The 23,471-nt window shown below is 42.1% G+C and overlaps 1 protein-coding gene across 1 annotated transcript in view; it reads right to left on the minus strand.

The window, feature by feature from the left end:
- CHADL (chondroadherin like) overlaps positions 1-23,471 on the minus strand; it is a 130,025-nt gene that overhangs the window by 34,925 nt on the left and 71,629 nt on the right. The window lies entirely within an intron of this gene.

The raw sequence follows: 23,471 nt of genomic DNA on the forward strand, positions 1-23,471 counted from the left end.
TGTGTATCTAATCCTATCCTGTGAAACACTGTCTCCTGAGCTATGTATCTAATCCTATCCTGTGTGATACTGTCTGCTGAGCTGTATATCTAATATCCTACCCTGTGTGATATGCCTGCTGAGCTATGATCTGTATTTTGTGGAAGCAGGTACCTCGTAGGCCTCAATCAATATTTGGTGGAATCAGATATATCAATCCCCTTAATCAGTATTTTGTGGAAGCAGGTATATAAAATCAACATTTTGTTATCACACCCGTTGCAAATAATTGTTCCAATAACGCTTGTCCCTCTATATAACTGCGGAATTGCAGCAGAACCGCACACAAATGCTGCACAATACAAATGCACTATAATATATTTTCTATGTTAGAAAGTATATTATAAGTATATCACACCCCTCAGTATATCACACCTATCGATAGCACACCTATACTAGTCCTTAAAAGAACTTTTGTGGCCCTATTAGCTAGTGTTTGGTGTCCCTAACAGCCTGTCCCTGCTCCACAAAGCAACCTCTCCCTGCACTGGCAAACCACAGAATGTAAAATGGCTGCCACATCGGGTTCTGTTATAGGGTGGGGGTGTGTCCATGTGCTGAAATGTCTCAATTGGCTATCCTATCCCACCTGATGGATGTGTCATGGGTCAAAGTTCGGTGCAATGTAAAAGAATATGGCGTCGGTGGACATCGCCATATGTTCACATGTTTGGCGAATCGCGAATGCACAAAATTCACCGCAAGGCCATCTCTAGTGCCAAGGTGTTCTCCAAGTTGGACTTAAGGGAGGCATATAATCTGGTGATGATCAAGGAAGGGAGCTTTTAATACTCCTGAGTGACACTTTGAGAACCTGGTCATGCCTTTTGGGTTGACCAATGTTCCTGCAGTTTTCCAGCATTTTGTGAATGACATTTTTCATCACCTTGTGGGGAGGTTTGTAGTCGTGTATTTGTTTGACATTGTAATTTATTCTCCAGACGTGGAAACACATCAGGATCACGTTAGACAGGTGTTACAGATCCTAAAGGACAATAGATTGTATGCAATATTAGAGAAGCGTGTTTTTGCTGTACACGAAGTGCAGTTTTTGGGCTACCTGCTGTCATCTTCGGGTTTTCGAATGGATCCAGAGAGTCCTCGCTGTATTGGACTGGGATCGACCCGAAAATCTAAAGGCTCTTATGCGGTTTTTGGGGTTCACCAACTCGAAAATGTATTCAGAATTATACGACAATAGTAAAACCCTTAACTGACATGACTAAGAAAGGGACAGATGTCTCAGTGTGGTCTGATTCGGTGTTGCGAGCCTTTTCTGCGATTAACGAATGCTTCTCTTCTGCCCCTCTACTGGTGCAGTTGGATGTATCACAACTTTTCATTGTGGAAGTGGACGCGTCCCAGGTGGGGGTAGGAGCAGTTCTATCGCAGGGCCCGTCACCTGGAAAATGGCGTCCATATGCCTTTTTCTCTAAAAAAAAACCTCTCTCCCGCAGAGATAAATTATGATGTGGGTAACAGAGAGTTACTGGCCATTAAGTTGGCTTTTGAGGAATGGTGTCATTGGTTGAAAAGGGCATTTCATCCAATCACGGTGTTCACAGATCACAAAAACCTGGCTTACCTGGAGTCGGCTAAATGACTGAACCCAAGACAAGCCAGATGGTCTTTGTTTTTCACCAGATTCAATTTCATTGTCACCTATTGTCCTGGGGTTAAGAACGTCAAGGCAGATGCCTTGTCACGTTGTTTTCCTGGAGGTGGTGATTTTGAAAATCCGAGTCCTATACTGTCGGAAGGGACGGTGACCTCATCTTGTCAGAACTTTTGATGTTAAAGAGAGTCCATCAAATAAGGCCAACATAGGTATCTGAATAGGAACTTTGAAAAGAGAAGCCATGTTGGTCTGAAGTGATATTTTTCAAGAGGGTACTTTAAGTTCAAACCTTTTGGACTTAGAATCACTAACCGAAGATTAGATTTATGTGAAGGCTTTTGTTTATGAAACTTAGGAGACTTTACATGGTCTGGTTTTTGTATGAAGAAGCTTAGACAGATTCAATAAAGATATTGACGTAGATAAGATACCTAGAAATCTGTTGAGTCAAATTAGATGCAGGGAATAGAAAGAGATTAATGTTATTGGTGATTAACCCATATTAATGAATTCTGATTTTCTATAATTGATTTAAATTTAAATAGGTGTGCTTTATATATATATAATATGAGTGTGGTCCTTATAGATATATTCAATTTTAAAGTTAGAATTATAGTGGTTATTCCTATGTAATTCTAAAATACATGACTGAAAACTAGCACAAGTTAATGATCTCTTTCCTTAAGGATTTCTTGAATGGAGAGATGTGGACTCAGGTGTTAAAAGCAAATACTGAGTCTTCCCCAGAACAATGACCTGAGTGTGGTAATGTGTATCTTGAATTACACAACGTAGGCATGTGGGCGGGCGTACGTAGGTGACGCCCGCACCTCCCTCCCGGCTGCTGAGCTCCTGTCCTGACGAGCGGGGATGCCGAGACCATGCTGGGTGTACCGCTGCTTGATCCACCACTCTCCTGTTGAGGATCTGGACGGATGTGCCGTGGCTGACGCTGCACCATCGATCTGCGCCTTGAGTGCTGATATCGGGAGGTCCGGGTCTCTGGAGTCGGGGTGAGAGGAGTCCGCGCCGCCTGCAGTGCTGGGAGAGCAGGTGAACTGAAGTATGGAGGACTGGGCGGCGTGACCGCTAGTGTCTCTATCTCCCCCCCCCCCCCCCCGAGGATGTGGGGAGATAAAACTACGCTCCCTAGAACACCACTACAGCAAACCTGAAGTAACACTTGGAAAAGGGCATGGGCTTACGGGGAATGAAAGGGGCGCCATGTGTGCTGGTCCTAAAAATGTATATGTGGAATCTGGGTGGCACCCCTACCCCTAAAGGGCCCGTGCAAATTGGAAAAAATATAGTAAAGGAGGAAGGCTACTAGCGGTGGCAGATATAAAGTTTGATACAGCGTTGCTGTTTGGACTGGGGGTCAGGGGGGATCCAAGAGGGCCCCACCGAAGAGTTACTGAGTTGCGTGGCTTAAAAAATTGGTCTACTATTGGTCTGATTGTAACTGGAGGGAGAAAAGGCGGAAAATCTGGGAAAGGGAGGGAACAGCCCAAGAGTTTGTCGCCTCATACCCTGAGGTTGAAAGCAGGACTTAAATAGTATCATGGTATGGAGTAGTCCTACTAAACTTTACTAATTAAATAACTTGCCATCATGGAGACTATGAACTAACTGGATAATTAACGCCTACTAACTGAGATTCCATCACTTCTGAGATATAAACTTGCACGAAGAGACTGGCTAACGGAACTGAGCAACTATAGGCTGCTATAAATGTTATGAATTAACTCTCTAACAAACGTTTATTAATTAAGACACTGTTACCCTTTTTTTTTTTTTTTCTCTCTTCTGTTTTACAACTTCATGAAACTAATTGTATGTGTATGCTTTTAGGAGGGAGAACGAAAATTGTTAGAACATGGTTATATGAATTAATTGGGGTAATAAAATACGTATGTAAAAGAAATTGACGGATGAACTGCTGTTTAATGGGTCTGTAAGCTGATGCTCCAGCGTTACTGATTTATCTACTGATATTGTGGATTGATATTGAGGAGGTGGCGGGTAAGGGGTAGGTAGAAAGAAAATCCAGAGATGGCTAGACAGGGAGTTGGGGAAAAAGGGCAGGGTACAGGTGGAGCTTAACACATCAATTTCCCCAATGATAAAAAAATCTGAAAAATCAAAACAGTTACTCCTGACCAATATGCCAGGACAGACTAGTCCGCCAAAAAAGAAGAAAGAGGATGGGTCTCTAGTACAAGAGGGAGAGGCTAGTATAGAGGGAAGTTTCGGGTTGAAAACACTAGAGGCGAGTTTCCAGTCTGGGGAGAGAGTCGATAAACAAGGGAGAGCGATGGAAGAAATTGCCGTAACAAAGGAGGAGCAGGCTCCCAGCCTGCAGGATATATTTCAAGAAATAAAAAAATGTAACATGGCAATTGAGGATCTCTTTCTCCAGACTGGAAACATTAGGGAGTCTGTGGGGCTCCTCAGAGCGGATGTCCAAAAATATAAAGAAAGGCTGATAGAAGTCGAGAAAAGGACGTCTGACTCTGAGGACCTCCTGCAGACAATGGTTAAAGAAAAAAAACTCCCTAAAAGAGGAAAATAGGGAACTAAAAAATAGAGTATTGGAGCTGGAAAATAGGACTAGAAGGTCCAATTTGAGATGTCTTAGGATCCCTGAGGGAGCGGAGGGGCAGGATTTAGGTGCCTTTCTGCAAACATGGCTCATGGAACAGCTGGGCCAGAACATCTCAGATTATAAAAACTTTGTGGAACGAGCTTATAGGATACCATCCAAGCTACCGGTATCCGGAATGAGACCGAGACCCATACTTATTAGTCTGTTATCGATCAGGGATAAGGAGGAGATATTGCGTAGATCAAGGAAAAAAGGGAAATTAGAATATCTGGACGCAACAGTAATGATCTTTTTAGATTATGCAAAAGAAATGATGCAGGAAAGAAGCTGTTTTATTGAGGTGAAAAAAACCTTGCATTCTAATAATGTTAGATACTCGATGATGTTCCCGGCGAAACTCAGGATTGAGTGGAAAAATAAAAACTGGGTTTTTGATAAGACGCGGTCCAAAGCTGGATTAAAGAAAATATAAGGAGATGAGGGGCAATTGGGCTGGAGGTCGGTGGGAAGGGGGAAATGCGAAGAGAGAGAACCAGGAGAGAAATCAACCTGGCTCATTTAGGAGGGAATGGGGGAGGGTATTTGGTGTGTTGGGTAAAGTTTCCCCCCCTTTCTTCTTCTTCCCTGCCTTCTCTCCCTTTCCCCCGGGGTATCTAGCCATGTTAGAAGACCGGAGGGACAACTATATAGGCCTTTATGAGAATAATTTCTTGGAATATTAGGGGATTGAGTAGGGGAGCAAAGAGGGTGGCGGTTTTTGATGCAATACATAGATTTTTACCTGCTATAATATGCCTACAAGAGACGCATCTTACAAGTGAAACGATAAAGGGGCTGTGTAGATCATGGATACAGCATTCTTTTCATTCAGTGTATTCATCATACGCAAGAGGCGTGAGTGTTTTGATACATCGGGATATTGATATTAAAATAAGGGAAGTAGTTCAAGATCAGGAGGGCCGATATGTTCTGATAGATTGTCTGTTGGAAGGAAGACCGTGGATTATAGCTAATGTATATATACCACCACCTTTTAAAATTTAAATCCTTTTAAAAATCTATGACTTTGTGCTTAAGGTAGGAGAAAAACCACTACTAGTTATGGGAGATTTTAATAATATTATGGATAGTAAAATAGATAGATGTAAGGTCGGTAAGATTCAAAATGTTTGCACGGGTTCTAAATGAAAAAATATCACGGAAGAAATGGGTTGGATAGATATCTGGAGGGTATTACATCCTAAATTAAAAAAATACTCATGTTTTTTAAAGACACATAACAGTTTATCACGGATTGACTTAGTTTTCACAAACAATATAGGTGTATTGGAAATCGAAGGGGTTAAATACGGTCAACGTGGGATTTCGGATCATAATCCAATCATTACAAATATAAAAACACAATTTTTTTTTAACAAGGATGTACATAAATATAGGGTGGATAAATATTATGGAGATACACGAAAAGATTTCAAAAGAGATAAGGGAATTTTTTGAGTTGAATGATGAGTCAGCACCAGTTAATATAGTTTGGGAGGTCGTGAAGGCCTATATGAGAGGGATTTTTATAAAGAATACGGCAATATATAAGAAAGGGATAAGAGAAAAAATTATAAAATTGCAACAAGAGGTGGAAAAGTACGAGGAAAATTATATTAAAAATCCTACAGAAAGTAATTATGAGGTCTGGAGAGAGAAAGCATCAAAATTAGAAGACTTTTAATAGCAGAACAACAGAAAGAAAACTATGTGAGGGACAACTATATTTATGCGCATATACAGGGCAAAAAGTTAGCAGCCCTAGTAGTGACGCAGACAAAAAAAACAATTCTATACATTGCTTAGTAGACAATCTAGGAAATAAAATTACTGAACATGAGGCAAAAAGATCTGCTTCAAGAATATTTTAAAGATTTATTCAATACAAAGACAAATAAGAACCCTGCGCAAACTCAACAAATTCTGGAGCTAATAACTACCTCTATGCTAACAACAGAGCAAAGTGAGAAACTAGAGACCCCTTTGAATGCCCTGGAAGTGGATAAAATACTATCTAGTATTACGAAAAATAAATCCCCAGGAACAGACGGCATTCCGTTTGAGGTCTTTGCTCAATATAGAGAAGTGCTGGCTCCGAAACTGACTATGTGGAACGATTCGAGAAAGATAGGGAAATTACTAGTCTCAATGAGAGAGGCATTAATTACACTGATTCTAAAACCGGGGAAAGATCCAACTTTTCAGGACTCATATCGCCCCATTTCGTTAATAAATACTGACAATGAGATATTGGCCAAAATTTTGGCAACTAGACTTAGAAGTGTGGTGTCGGATTTAGTACATGAGGACCAGACGGGCTTCATGTCGGGCAAGACCACAACGGATAATGTCATGCGCTATTTTGTGAACACCCAGCTTGAGCCCGAAAACTGTGGTGAACGACTGATTGTTACATTGGATGCCTCAAAGGCGTTTGATACTGTAGAATGGCCCTTCTTGATGGCTACACTGAAAAAGAAGGGAATTTATATCCTGGGTAAATCTGTTATATACAGAAATTTCAGCAAAAGTAATATTGAATGGTGAATACTCTGAAAATATACGCATCTGCAGGGGGGTTAGACAGGGATGTCCTCTCTCCCCCCTGCTCTTTGCTATAGCCATGGAGCCGTTAGCGGATATGATTAGGCAAGATGCAGCAATTGAGGGCTTAAGGTTTGGTGAACACGAGGAAAAGATTTCTTTATATGTGGATGATATTATGCTGTTTGTTGGTTCATCTTTGACAAGGAACTTTCAGGTCTTTGATCAATATGGCGAATATTCCGGGCTTAAGATAAATTGGTCTAAGTCAGCATGCGTCCCAATTGATCCCTTGAACGATTTTATCCCAGGTCCACTACAAATAATGAAGAACAACGAACCAGTTAAATCGCTAGGCATTCAAATAACCCCGAACCCCAAGGATTATATTCAATTGAATGTGACCCCAAAGATAAAAGAAATAAAGAAAAAGATAGAGATATGGAAAAGATTGTATGTCTCTATGGCAGGTCGTATTTCTCTGGTGAAAATGTGCTTGTTACCATCCCTTAATTATGTCCTATGGAATTCACCGAGAATAATTAAAAAAAATTTAAAAAAAATTATAACTAGTATGTTAATGGATTTGATATGGCGAGAAAAAAAACCGAGGATAAAAGCACATGAGGAGGAGGGCGGATTATCAGTTCCAGATGTAGAACTTTATTTTATCTCTGGCCAAATAAAAAACATAAGTCTATGGTTGCAGGTATAAATAAAAGACTAGAGAAATGTAATATATTTCAATTAATTGAAGCTGGAATCTTGAGTAGTAACAAGCTACCGCTTTTTGAGCTGATGGACACGGTATGGAGTCAGGTAAGGAAACTGTGGAACCAGGTGGGACTCCATGTGGACACCATACTTTGGGGTAATAGCCATCTTCCCGATCTAATGTTAATTGAGCAGTCAGTGTGGTGGAAACATGGAGTCTATAAATTGGTCCAGATATGGAAGCAAGGTGACATAATAACATATGAAGATCTTAAAAAGGAGTATTAATTGGGGAATCTAGAAGTGAGATTTTTTCACTTACAGTTAAAATGTGCATTACGAAGGTTGGTAGGGAAAACTACGCAAATAGAGACCCTCTCGGAGCCATTGCTTGCTTAATATATCTAGATTAACGGCAGGGAGGAAGCTAGTGTCTAAAATTTATGAATGTTTGTTACATCAAAAGTCTAAGGGAAGAGCAACTTCTAGTCTAATGCATAAATGGAGAGAGGCTATAAATCCCCAGCAAGGAGAGTTCTGGGTATCAGCAATACAGCAAAAAAATAGGGTCTCAAAGAACTTTTCACATTACCCAATTTTATATACTAAACCGTCTCTATTACTCCCCCGAGAAACTTATGAAATATTATAAACCTAAAGAAATTAGTTGCTTAAAATGTGGGGAAATAGGGTTGGATGATGTCAATATACTCTGGACGTGTAGAACGACCCAGGAATTCTGGGGATAGGTTAAGGATAAAATAGAGCATAATGAGGATTTTACCAATAAATTAGTGGGATGGTGAGAAGAATATAAGGAGGATAACCAGGCCCACCTAGATGCCCCTGAACTCTTTTGGCATACATCCAAAGCGGTTATAAGGGGGCGCATCCTGGGCTATGTATTCAGCAAAAGGAAAGCTTTTCAACAGTTACTAGAGCAAGCAAGTATCAGAGTCAGGCAAACATATAGGCAGTTCATTGACCTACCCTCAGCAGAAAACAAGGCAAAATGGGTGGAAGCCGCCAGGCTTTTGATAAGTGCGAAAAGGATAGAGAATCCTTGAAACAAACACAGTTTGAAGCTAAAATGTACAAGTACATAAACAAGGCTGGACGTTTACTGGCTAATCTAGCCAAGGGTCAGAGAACGCCTCAGTTTATATCTAGCCTCAAGGATGATAACGGGAGGGTAGTAACAGACCCAGCGGGCATAAATTAAATTGTGGGCCACTTTTATGCGGCTTTATATGATGATACCTCCCCATCTCCTTTAATTGATACTTTATTAGATCGTGTAAAACTACCCGCTGTAAATACCGAACAGCTCCAGAAATTAAACGCTGACATTACTCTAGAGGAACTTCACTTTGTTATTAAGGGTCTAGGAAATTCTAAAGCCCCGGGACCTGATGGGTTTACAGGGGAATATTATAAGATGTTACTATCCCAGGTCTCCCCTATATTATTGCAACTCTATAATGACATACTTAAGGGTAAGGCCCACCCAGACAAGGAGAATGTATCTTACATTAAACTTTTACCTAAACCGGGAAAAGATCCCCTATTGCCTAGCTTATACAGGCCTATTTCCCTTATAAATGTAGACACGAAAATGTTGTCTAAAATCATAACGGATAGGCTGGCAGCGTTTCTCCCGTCTCTGATAGGGGCAGAACAGGTAGTTTGTCCAGGGTCGCTCAGCTGTTATGAACATCAGAACGGTTCTAACGGTCCTGGATAGAGTCCGTCACAGGCCTCAACCTGGGAAAAAACACCAGCCATGCTCACCTTAGATGCCGAAAAAGCTTTTGATAATGTCAGGTGGGCATGGCTGGAGGCGGTACTGGACAAACTAGGCTTCAGGGGAGCTTTTAGAACATTTATTACTAACTTATATAAGAATCCGAAAGCTCGCGTGTATACTCTGGATATAAGGTAAACATATCTAAATGTGAGATCCTACCTCTATTACCCATGGGATGTGCCCTAAAGCAATTGACTATGAAGCAGGGAATCACAGTAGTCAAATCCCATATAACATATCTGGGGGTGAAAGTAGGGAGAGATCCACATTCCTTGTACCAACTAAATTTTCGTCCTCTGTTATTCCGGATCTAGACAGACGGCAGGGCTTAACTCTTTCTTTAGCAGGGCGATGTCATCTAGTGAAAATGATGGGGGTCGCTAAACTGTTATATCCCATGCAGACAATCCCACTTTTACTACGGCATGCAGAGGTGAAACTGAAATTAAGGAAAGATCAGGGTGGCCTTAACTTTCCGGACATCAGAGGCTATAATCTAGCTTGTAATAGCAGATATATTTTGGATTGGGCCAACCGGACATCTTTTTACTCCAATTTTAGACTGGAAAAACAACTTGCAAAGCCTTGGGATCTGGTGGCACTGTTACACACTAGTGTCTCTAGACTCCCGATGCTAATTAAAAAGTCCCTGGTCATGAGAGATACAATTATGACATGGAAAATAATACGGAAGATGTACGGCTTGCCTTATCAAATGTCCAAGCATCTCCCTATAACAGCCAATCCAAACTTCGAACCGGGAAGGCATAGTGCTTTAGTACTAGATTGGGCATGAAAGGGAATTAGGAAAATGGGAGACATCTTTCATGAGACAAAAGCTAGATGGATGACGCAGGCAGAATTGAGAGAGAAGTGGAATCTGAAGGGGTCAACCTTTTTCCCGTATTTACAGCTTGTGACGTACGGTAAAAGCCTGGTCAAGGATGTGTCCAGGGAATGGAGATCGAATGATTTTGACTCGCTTCTGAAAGTTAAAAATAGACCATCGATTTCACTTCTCTACCAATCTCTTAGGAAAAGGTGGGAGAGGATATAGCCCAAGAAGATGTTCCGAAGATGGGAGGCAGTCTTAGAGGTAAAAGAAATACATAAACCTATATATGCAGGAATAGCGGCATTATATAAATCCATGCCAAACGAGTACTGGTGGGAAACCCATTTAAGGATCTTGCACCATGCGATTTATGGGTTTGACATTCCCAGATCTGGCTCGAATCGAGATAGGTTGACGGCATGCCCAAAATGCAACTAATCGAAGTCGGACTTATTCCATGGATTATGGAGTTGTCCGAAGTTGGGGGATTATTGGAATGACCTTAGTATCCTTATGAAAAAGTGCGGTGGGAAAGAGGCAGACATTACTCCTGCAATGGCAATATTACATGTTCAGGTTATCAGGAATGACCAGTCAAATGAATACTTAACAGCATCTATATCTTCATTGGGTCATAAAATTCTGTTAGCGGCCAAAAAGTGTACATTGAAGTTATGACTACAGCCACAGATTCCTTCTGTCTCTATGGTTGTTGCATAGCTCAAGCATATATTTAATCTAGAATGGCTTGAGGCATTGCAACAGAAGGAAATATTAGGGAAAAAGCTATATTTAACTTGGCGCAAGTTTATATTGAATTATAAAGAGTTTCAGGAATACTGAAGAATTATGTCTCCTTTCAAGTTGACATCATGGTATTTGCTTGAAGATCTAAAGGATAAACTGGGGGCTTTGAGAGTGGCATAACCCTATGTGTTTGTATAACTAAACGGCCAGTATTGGAGATTAGGCTGATGCAAGGGAGGGGGGAGGGGGGTATTGTATTTTATTTGTATTGCATATTCAGGATATTATTTGTAATGATACATTGTACGCATGATGACTGTCCTTTATAATCTGGACCATTGATGAGATTGCTATCATTACTTTTGGGAAAAATAAATAAAAATTATATTTTAAAAAATTAAAATAAAAAATAGAGCAGTATCATCAGCTTATAATACCAAATAAATTTGAGGTTTGTGTACTGGGAGTGATAAATAAAATGGATACCCCTCAACATCAAGAAATTGCATCCAAACTCCTTTTTCAGGCAAGGAAATGGGACATGGGGGAGGTAAGGCTACCCCCTCGATTAAAGAATGGGAGAGGCGCATAAAAAATGCACTTACTAGAGAAGAATTCCATCTGATAAACATCCAAAAGAAAAATTGATTTGCAAATCTATGGAAGGTATGGTTAATGTAAGCCTTTTTTCTGATACTCTCTGGTTTTTTTTTGGTTACATTTCTGATCTGAGTGGTGGGTTCCCGGGGGGGTGGTGGGTTCCCGGGGGGGGCGGTGGGTGGGAGAACACAGGGAGATAGAGAGACTTCTTTTTTTTTTTTTTTGGCACAGCAAATAATAAAAAAAGGGAGGGGGGTGATGATGGGATAATATATATATACAGTACAGACCAAAAGTTTGGACACACCTTCTCATTCAAAGAGTTTTCTTTATTTTCATGACTATGAAGGCATCAAAACTATGAATTAACACATGTGGAATTATATACATAACAAACAAGTGTGAAACAACTGAAAATATGTCATATTCTAGGTTCTTCAAAGTAGCCACCTTTTGCTTTGATTACTGCTTTGCACACTCTTGGCATTCTCTTGATGAGCTTCAAGAGGTAGTCACCTGAAATGGTCTTCCAACAGTCTTGAAGGAGTTCCCAGAGATGCTTAGCAATTGTTGGCCCTTTTGCCTTCACTCTGCGGTCCAGCTCACCCCAAACCATCTCGATTGGGTTCAGGTTCGGTGACTGTGGAGGCCAGGTCATCTGGCACAGCACCCTATCACTCTCCTTCATGGTCAAATAGCCCTTACTTTCAAAGTTTTCCCAATTTTTCGGCTGACTGACTGATCTTCATTTCTTAAAGTAATGATGGCCACTCGTTTTTCTTTACTTAGCTGCTTTTTTCTTGCCATAATACAATTTCTAACAGTCTATTCAGTAGGACTATCAGCTCTGTATCCACCTGACTTCTCCTCAACGCAACTGATGGTCCCAACCCCATTTATAAGGCAAGAAATCCTACTTATTAAACCTGACAGGGCACACCTGTGAAGTGAAAACCATTTCAGGAGACTACCTCTTGAAGCTCATCAAGAGAATGCCAAGAGCGTGCAAAGCAGTAATCAAAGCAAAAGGTGGCTACTTTGAAGAACCTAGAATATGACATATTTTCAGTAGTGATGTCGCGAACATAAAATTTTCTGTTTGCGAACGCGAATTTCTGCAAATGTTCGCGAACGGGCGAACCGCCATAGACTTCAATAGGCAGGCGAATTTTAAAACCCACAGGGACTCTTTCTAGCCACAGTAGTGATGGAAAAGTTGTTTCAAGGGGACTAACACCTGGACTGTGGCATGCTGGAGGGAGATCCATGGCAAAACTCCCATGGAAAATTATGTAGTTGACACAGAGTTGTATTTTAATCCATAAAGGGCATAAATCACCTAACAATCCAATTTTTTTTGAACAACGTGGTTTAAAACATCCAGTGTGTGTATACGATCAGGTATGATGTTGTAACGATCAGGTAGTGTAAGGGTTACGCCCGCTTTACAGACATTGACAGACCAAACTCCACTTTTAATGCACCGCAAACAGTCCATTTGCCCAACCGCAAACTCCCCATTTGTTCAAGGTTGGATACCAAGCTAGCCATGTCCCGTTGATGTCATTGAAGGTTTCTTCCTCCACCCAGCCACGTACAACACCAAGGGTCCCCGAAAATTGATTTTTCGAACGGGGAGATGGTTTAAAAAAAAAAACGCTGGCTCCCTCCCCTTTGTTTGAATCCACGGTCACTGCGTCTGCACCGTGCAAATTACTGCCCCACTGGATATGAGTGGTATTTTCTGTAGTACTATTCTCATCAGTTTAATCCCTGATACGTCCCCAATCTGGGGTCAAATTATTAAATTGATTTTTCGAACGGGGAGATGGTTAAAAAAATGTTGGCTCCCTCCCCTTTGTTTAAATCCACGCCACGGTCACTGCGTCTGCACCGTGCAAGTTTCTGTAGTACTATTCTCATCAGTTTAATCCCTGTTACGTCCCATATCAGTGTGGGATTGCCTTTTGTGAAAAAAAATTTAGGCCGGGTACCTTCGACTGCCTTCACAGTGACAGACCAAACTCTGATACACCAAAATGATGGAAAAAGCAGCTTGGTCGGTCCTCTTACTCAGTCCCAAGTTGGGGCACTGCGCTTGCACGGAGCAATGTGCTGTGACACCCTATATGAGTGGTGTCTTAACTAGTACTATTCCTATCAGTTTAATCCCTGCTACGTCCCCTATCCGGGGAAGTGTGTCGAATTGATTAACCATTGTCGAATTAACGAACCATTACGACATCCTGGAATAATTTAGTTCTGAGCTTTGTACTTGCTTTGTATTGGAATTGATGGGGATTTTTTTAATTGTCTGCATTATTTCTAATAAACTATTAAGAGACTTTATTAAGATTTTTTTATTTTATGTATTAAAAACCCACCCATACAACTTAAAAAAATATATAAAAAAATTTGTTTTTTTCTATGAAAAATTATCCAGCCGATCGCTTTTGGTCTGATCATAATGAAGCAACGGCCTTATCATCTGGGGTGTGGCAACATTGCCAACACACTCATAGAGGTGATGATCGCTTCATTGTGATATGCAAGCCCCTTCACCACAACAAGGTAACGATCACGAAGGGGAATTGACACTTGTATGTGCCTTTTTTTTTGTTTTGTTTTGTTTTTGCAGCCACAGTGCAGCCGGAAAAATTTATGTTTTCAAGGCAGAAAGGTGACTAAAACATTGCGGCTTGAACCCTAGTTGGTGGCGGAGAATTCACGAAAGTCATCCGGTATGCAGACATTAAATACAGCAGCGTGGGGACCATTTTGAGGCCAAGGCATGTCATCAGGCCCTTTGTTAGTCAAATGTATCCCCCACTGTCAGTCCCTTCGGGATCGATGCCTCATTCATCTTAATGAAGGTGAGGTAATCAACACTTTTTTGACTGAGGCGACTTCTTTTGTCAGTGACAATGCCTCCTGCTGCACTGAAGGTCCTTTCTGACAGGACACTTGAAGCGGGGCAGGCCAGAAGTTCTATCGCAAACTGGGATAGCTCAGGCCACAGGTCAAGCCTGCACACCCAGTAGTCAAGGGGTTCATCGCTCCTCAGAGTGTCGATATCTGCAGTTAAGGCGAGGTAGTCTGCTACCTGTCGGTCGAGTCGTTCTCTAAGGCTAAATCCCGAAGGGCTGTGGCGATGTGTAGGACTGAAAAAGCTCTGCATGTCCTCCATCAACAACACATCTGTAAAGCGTCCTGTCCTTGTGGTCGTGGTAGGAGGAGGATTACTTTCACCTCTTCCCCTGTTAGATTCCCGTTGTGCTGTGACATCCCCCTTATAAGCTGTGTAAAGCATATTTTTTTGTTTTGTTTTGAACTGCTGCATCCTTTCTGACTTTCGGTAAGTTGGTAACATTTCCGCCACTTTCTGCTTATACCGGGGGTCTAGTAGCGTGGCCACCCAGTACAGGTCGTTCTCCTTCATCCTTTTTATACGAGGGTCCCTCAACAGACATGACAGCATGAAAGGCCCCATTTGCACAAGGTTGGATGCCGAGCTACTCATTTCCCGTTCCTCGTCCTCACTGATGTCATTTTTCTTCACCCCAGCCACGTACAACACTACGGGTCCCAGATAGGTGACAACAACGAGCACCCTGGTATGCCTGCTGTGGTTGGTCTTCCTCCTCCTCAAAGCCACATTCCTCCTCTGACTCCTCTTCCTCACACTCCTCTTCCAGCGTTGCCGCAGGTCCAGCAAGCGATGATGACAAGGCTGTTTCTGGTGGTGATGGTGACCACAACTCTTCCTCTTCACGCTCCTCTACAGCCTGATCCAGCACTCTTAGCAGGGCACGCTCCAGGAAGAAAACAAATGGGATGAGGTCGCTGATGGTGCCTTTGGTGCGACTGACTAGGTTTGTCACTTCCTCAAAAGGACGCATGAGCCTACAGGCATTGCGCATGAGCGTCCAGTAACGTGGCAAAAAAATTCCCAGCTCTGCAGAGGCTGTCCTAGCACCCCGGTCATACAAATACTCGTTGACGGATTTTTCTTGTTGGAGCAGGCGGTCGAACATTAGGAGTGTGGAATTCCAACGTGTCGTAAAACAAGCGCCTCACTGGCATGTTGTTTCGGCGCTGAATGTCTGAAAAGTGCGCCATGGCCATGTAGGAACGCCTGAAATGGCCACACACCTTCCTGGCCTGCTTGAGGACGTCCTGTAAGCCTGGGTACTTAGACACAAAGCGTTGTACGATGAGATTCAACACGTGTGCCATGCACGGCACATGTGACAACTTGCCCAAATTCAATGCCGCCAACAAATTGCTTCCATTGTCACACACCACTTTGCCGATCTCCAGTTGGTGCGGGGTCAGCCACTGATCCACCTGTACGTTCAGGGCGGACAGGAGTGCTGGTCCGGTGTGGCTCTCTGCTTTCAGGCAAGTCAACCCCAAGACAGCGTGACACTGTCGTATCCGGGATGTGGAATAGCCGCTGGGGGGATTCAGTTGATGTGCAGCCAGATGCCGCAGCAGAAGAGGACTCAGCCGAGGAGGTTATGGAAGAGGATGGAGTAGGAGGAGTAGAGGAGGTGGCAGTAGGCCTGCCTGCAAGTCGTGGCGGTGTCACCAACTCCGCTGCAGAGCCACGCATTCCATGCTTGTCAGCCGTCAGCAGGTTGACCCAATGCGCAGTGTAGGTGATATACCTGCCCTGACTGTGCTTTGAAGACCAGGTATCAGTGGTCAGATGGACCCTTGCCCCAACACTGTATGCCAGAGATGCCATGACTTCCTTTTCAATCACTGAGTAGAGGTTTGGGATTGCCTTTTTTGAAAAAAAAATTCGTCCGGGTACCTTCCACTGTGTTGTCCCAATAGCGACAAATTTTTTGAAGGCCTCAGACTCCACTAGCTGGTATGGTAAAAGCTGGTGGGCTAAGAGTTCCGTCAAGCCAGCTGTCAGACGCCGGGCAAGGGGGTGACTCTGGGACATTGGCTTCCTACGCTCAAACATTTCCTTTACAGACACCTGACTGTGGGCAGATGAGATGGAACTGGTGAAGGTGAGAGGCGGAGTGGCGGGTGGTTGAGAGGGGGCAAGGAGGACAGCAGTGGTTGACGTGGCTGAAGATGCTGGACCAGGAGGAGGATGGTGGCTTTGAGGTTGTGTGCTGCTTCTACTCGTCATCATGTGTTGATCCCATAGGCGTTTGTGATGTGCGATCATGTGCCTTCGAAAAGCAGTTGTACTTAGGTGGGTGTTGAATTTCCAGTTTCTTTTGGCACAGGTTGCAAATGGCATCGCTGTTGTCAGAGGCAGACACACAAAAAAAATGCCACACTGCTGAGCTTTGCAATGATGGCATTCTGGTGGTGGCAGCAGCATGCGTTGATTGGCGTGCTGTCTGGCTGACCCCGGGTGCCGATACATGCTGTCTGACTGTGCCACTAGCTCCTTGCGACGACCTCCCCCTGCTTCCAACTCGTCTCCTCCTTCTCTCTGTCTCCCCTTCTGAACTTTCCCCCTCTTCTTCTTCTCTTGGAGCAGGCACCCACGTGGCATCCACGGACACATCGTCATCATCAACCACTTCACTTGTATCTGACACCTCAGCAAAGGAAGCAGCAGCGGGTACAACATCATCATCATCATCATCATCATCATCATCATCATACTGTACGTCCATGTGTGTAATGCTGCCTGACTGAGACATATCCCTGTTATCTCCATCCTCTGGCAATAATGGTTGCGCATCCCTAATTTTATCCAAATGATGTGCAAATAACTCCTCTGAGGGATCAAGTGAAGCGGCTGTGGTGGTAGTGGTGGTGGTGGCGGCGGGCGGGAGAGTTGTAACTTGAGAGCAGGTGACCAAAGCTGAGCTGGAGGAGGATGGTGCGTCAAGGTTCTTAGCGGAAGCTGTTGAAGATTGGGTGTCCAGTCAACAATTTTCTCAGAATTTTTTGGGTTCAGGGTACGGGGCCTCTGAACACTGGGCATTATTCCAGGGCCAGTGGAAATCACAGCACCACGAACACGATGGCCCCTGCGGCGTGGCCTGCCTCTGCCTGTCATTTTTTATTAGATAAGTGTTACTATGCGTCCAAGGTACTGTGCCACCCTATATAAGTGGTGGGCACAGTACAGTCTGTGTGGGCCTGACACACACTGGCTTGCAACTGTGATTATATCGCAGAAAAATATTAAATAGAATTTTTATTTATCTGCGAGGTATTTGTGAGTAAATGACACCCTGTAACGGTATAAGTGGAGGTCTAGCCACTGGCCAGTGGCCACAATACAGTCTGTGTGGGACTATTCGGGCAATCTCTAATTTTCAGTTGTTTCACACTTGTTTGTTATGTATATAATTCTACATGTGTTAATTCATAGTTTTGATGCCTTCAGTGTGAATCTACAATTTTCATAGTCATGAAAATAAAGAAAACTCTTTGAATGAGAAGGTGTGTCCAAACTTTTGGTCTGTACTGTGTATGTATGTATATATATATATATATATATACACTGCTCAAAAAAATAGGGAGCACAAAAATAACACCTCCTAGATCTGAGTTAATTAAATATTCTTCAGAAATACTTTGTTCTTTACATAGTTGAATGTGCTGACATTCAATCACAATAAAATTAAAAATGGAAATCAAATTTTTCAACCCATGGAAGTCTGGATTTGGAGTCACACTCAAAATTAAAGTGGAAAAACATACTACAGGCTGATCCAACTTTATTGTAATGTCCTTAACCACCTCAGCCCCTATAGCTTAAACACCCTTAATGACCAGGCCACTTTTTACACTTCTGACCTACACCAACTCCAGCTAGGACTGCTGCAATGCCACTGCCACAGAGGACCCCCAGAAATGGCAGATGGGTTACTGTAGGTTCTGAAAGACTTAGAGTGGTGGATAGAAGACATGTCCCACAGTCGGTGGTTCTCCATAATTCATTTGCAGCACTCTCAGAATGTAAGGACAACATGGATATGGACTCAAGCACAGAGGGTGAGAAACCATTGACTCCTATGTCTAATGTATGCAAGACTGCAGCCAAGGACAAAAAAGATAAAGTGAAGTCTCAAAGGAAGCAGCTGTTGCTGGGTGATTCAATCATAAGAAGTGTGGAGCTTAAAGAAAATGGTTTTGTGAGATGTCTTCCTGGGGCTACTGCTAGAAGAGATAGAAGACGTATTATTAATATTGTTAAGCAAGCAAAGCAGGAAAGGGACGTGGATGTTCTTGTCCATCTAGGGACAAATGACCTGGCTTGCAATGAAGTGTCAGAGGTGAAAAAATCTTTTATCACACTTGGTAATGACGTACAGGATTTTGCATCCAGCATTTCATTTTCTGAAGTTCTGCCTGTGCATAATGTTCAGAATGATAGGCAGAGGCGCATAAAGGAGTTCAACATATGGCTTGGTAAATGGTGTCAAGAGCAAGGATTTGGCTTTGTTTCTCATGATAGCTCTACTTGGAATAGAAAGGAACTGTACAAAAAAGATGGTTTGCATCTTTCTCTTAAAGGAACAAATGTACTTAGTGAACAACTCCAAGAATTTGCGGAAGAGTATTTAAACTAGGAAGGGGGGGCAAAAGAGTGAAAATAAGAGTCCAATTGCCCCCCGAAACAATGCCAGTACAGGTCAGAAGCACAGAGGTTAAGAAATGATAAGCTCAGAGTCCTGTCTACAAATGCTCGCAGTTTAGGTAAAAAAATCAATGAACTTGGGTCAATAATGGCATCTGAGAATGTAGATTTAGTGGCTGTTACGGAGACATGGTTTAATGAAAGAAATGACTGGGACATAACCATACCAGGGTACTCTTTATACAGAAGAGACAGAGAAGGCAAGAAAGGAGGAGGAGTGGCCCTGTATGTGAAAGATAGCATTAAATCTAACCTAATACAAGTTGGTGAGGCCAACATAGATTCAGTTTGGGTTACGTTGCAGTTTGCTAACCATGCAGTAACTCGTGTAGGTGTGATATATAGACCACCTGGTCAAGTTAAAGAACTAGATGATCTACTAGTTGAAGAAATAGCTAAAATGACAATGAAAGGAGAAGTTATCATTATGGGAGATTTCAATCTTCCAGATATAAACTGGAAAACCAAAATAGCAAGTTCTACCAGGAGTACAGATATTCTAAATTCCCTACTGGGGTTATCTCTACAACAAGTGGTTGAGGAGCCAACCCGGAGGGAGGCCATTTTGGATTTGGATTCACAAATTGGTATTCGGTATATGATGTCATTGTAGGCGAAACCTTGGGATCTAGTGATCACCAGTCAGTGTGGTTTAATATAAGAACTTTGAAAGAGTCCCACCACACAAAAACAAAAGTTTTAGATTTTAGAAAAACAGACTTTTCAAAAATGAAATTAGTCATAAATGAGTCCTTATCAGACTGGAACGGATTACATGGAGTCCAGGAGAAATGGGACTACTTAAAAGGTGCATTATTGAAGGCAACAGAAAATTGCATTAGACTTGTCAGTAAAAGCAAAAAAAGGAAGAGACCACTGTGGTACTCAGCAGAAGTGGCCCAAATCATTAAAAATAAAAAGCTAGCATTTTGTAATTATAAAAAACCCCAGAGCAATGAAGATAAGGAAATCTACAAGATTAGGCGGAGAGAGGCCAAGCAAGTTATAAGAACTTCTAGAGCGCAGGCAGAAGAAAAACTAGCTCAGTCTATGAAAAAAGGGGATAAGACATTCTTCAGATATATAAATGAAAAAAGGAAATTAAAACAAGGAATAACTAAATTAAAAACAAAGGACGGAAGGTATGTAGAAGAGAATAAAGGGCTAGCCGACTGCCTTAATGAATACTTCTGTTCAGTTTTTACAAAAGAAAAAGAAGGAGAAGGACCTCCACTAGAAAGGATGACTAATAAATCGTTTGATGCATGTGTCTTTACAGAGGAAGATGTTCTAGGTTTGCTGTCTAAAGTGAAGACAAATAAGTCCCAGGGGCCTGATGAGATACACCCAAAATTATTAAAAGAGCTTAGTGGTGAGCTGGCAAAACCATTAACAGATTTATTTAACCAATCATTAGTAACAGGAGTCGTCCCGGAAGATTGGAAATTGGCAAATGTCGTGCCCATTCACAAGAAAGGTAGTAGGGAGGAATCGAGCAACTATAGACCAGTGAGTCTGACATCAATAACAGGCAAATTAATGGAAACCCTATTAAAGGATAGGGTTGTACTTCAGGGAGATCATGTCAAACAAATCTTATAGATTTTTTTGACTAGGTGACTAAAATAATAGACGGTGGAGGTGCAGTAGACATCGCATATCTAGATTTTAGTAAGGCTTTTGACACTGTCCCACATAGAAGACTTATCAATAAACTGCAGTCATTGAGCATGGACTCCCATATTGTTGAGTGGATTAGGCAGTGGCTGAGTGACAGACAGCAGAGGGTTGTAGTCAATGGAGAACATTCAAAACAAGGTCCTGTTACCAGTGGGGTTCCACAGGGATCTGTACTGGGACCAATTTTGTTTAATATCTTCATAAGTGATATTGCAAAAGGCCTCGATGGTAAGGTTTGTCTTTTTGCTGATGACACAAAGATATGTAACAGGGTTGATGTTCCTGGAGGGAAACGCCAAATGGAAAAGGATTTAGGAAAACTAGAAGAATGGTCAGAACTCTGGCAACTGAAATTTAATGTGGATAAGTGCAAGATAATGCACCTGGGGCGTAAAAACCCAAGGGCAGAATATAGAATATTTGACACAGTCCTGACCTCAGTATCTGAGGAAAGGGATTTAGGAGTAATTATTTCAGAAGACTTAAAGGTGGGAAGACAATGTAATAGGGCAGCACGAAATGCCAGCAGAATGCTTGGATGTATAGGGAGAGGTATAAGCAGTAGAAAGAGTGAAGTGCTTATGCCGCTGTACAGAACACTGGTGAGACCTCACTTGGAGTATTGTGCGCAGTACTGGAGGCCATATCTCCAGAAGGATATAGATACTCTAGAGAGAGTTCAGAGAAGAGCTACTAAACTAGTACATGGATTGCAGGATAAAACTTACCAGGAAAGGTTAAAGGACCTTAATATCTATAGCTTGGAAGAAAGAAGAGACAGAGGGGATATGATAGAAACTTTTAAATACATAAAGGGACTCAACTCGGTAAAGGAGGAGAGCATATTTAAAAGAAGAAAAACTACCACAAGAGGACACAGTTTTAAATTAGAGGGGCATAGGTTTAAAAGTAATATAAGGAAGTATTACTTTACTGAGAGAGTAGTGGATGCATGGAATAGCCTTCCTGCAGAAGTGGTAGCTGCAAATACAGTGAAGGAGTTTAAGCATGCATGGGATAGGCATAAGGCTATCCTTCATATAAGATAGGGCCAGGGACTATTAATAGGATTCAGATATATTGGGCAGACTAGATGCGCCAAATGGTTCTTATCTGCCGACACATTCTATGTTACTTTAACCGTTTATTGCTCGGTCATGCAACTTACCACCCAAATGAATTTTACCTCCTTTTCTTCTCACTAATAGAGCTTTCATTTGGTGGTATTTCATTGCTGCTGACATTTTTACTTTTTTTGTTATTAATCGAAATTTAAAGATTTTTTGACCCCATTTCGGAAAGTAGACACCCTAAGATATTCGCTGATGGGCATAGTGAGTTCATAGAACTTTTTATTTTTTGTCACAAGTTAGCGGAAAATGATGATTTATTTTTTTCTTCCTTACAAAGTCTCATATTCCACTAACTTGTGACAAAAAATAAAAACTTCTATGAAATCACTATGCACATCAGCGAATACCTTGGGGTGTCTTCTTTCCAAAATGGGGTCACTTGTGGGGTAGTTATACTGCCCTGGCATTCTAGGGGCCCAAATGTGTGGTAAGTAGTTTGAAATCAAAATCTGTAAAAAATGGCTGGTGAAATCCGAAAGGTGCTCTTTGGAAAGTGGGCTCCTTTGCCCACCTAGGCTGCAAAAAAGTGTCACACATGTGGTATCTCCGTACTCAGGAGAAGTTGGGCAATGTGTTTTGGGGTGTCATTTTACATATACCCATGCTGGGTGAGAGAAATATCTCGGTAAAATGCCAACTTTGTATAAAAAAAATGGGAAAAGTTGTCTTTTGCCAAGATATTTCTCTCACCCAGCATGGGTATATGTAAAAAGACACCCCAAAACACATTACCCAACTTCTCCTTAGTACGGGGATACCAGATGTGTGACACTTTTTTGCAGCCTAGGTGGGCAAAGGGGCCCACATTCCAAAGAGCACCTTTCGGATTTCACCGGCCATTTTTTACAGATTTTGATTTCAAACCACTTCTCACGCATTCGGCCCCTAAAATGCCAGGGCAGTATAACTACCCCACAAGTGACCCCATTTTGGAAAGAAGACACCCCAAGGTATTTCGTGATGGGCATAGTGAGTTCATGGAAGTTTTAATTTTTTGTCACAAGTTAGTGGAATATGAGACTTTGTAAGAAAAAAAAAAATAAACAATCATCATTTTCCGCTAACTTGTGACAAAAAATTAAAAATTCTAGGAACTTGCCATGCCCCTCATGGAATACTTTGGGGTGTCTTCTTTCCAAAATGGGGTCACTTGTGGGGTAGTTATACTGCCCTGGCATTCTAGGGGCCCTAATGTGTGGTAGGTAGGTAAATGACCTGTGAAATCCGAAAGGTGCTCTTTGGAATGTGGGCCCCTTTGCCCACCTAGGCTGCAAAAAAGTGTCACACATGTGGTATCGCCGTATTCAGGAGAAGTTGGGCAATGTGTTTTGGGGTGTCTTTTTACATATACTCATGCTGGGTGAGAGAAATATCTCGGCAAAAGACAACTTTTCCCATTTTTTATACAAAGTTGGCATTTGACCAAGATATTTATCTCACCCAGCATGGGTATATGTAAAATGACACCCCAAAACACATT

This window comes from Bufo bufo, chromosome 9 (assembly GCF_905171765.1).
Source record: "Bufo bufo chromosome 9, aBufBuf1.1, whole genome shotgun sequence".
Taxonomy (NCBI): domain Eukaryota; kingdom Metazoa; phylum Chordata; class Amphibia; order Anura; family Bufonidae; genus Bufo; species Bufo bufo.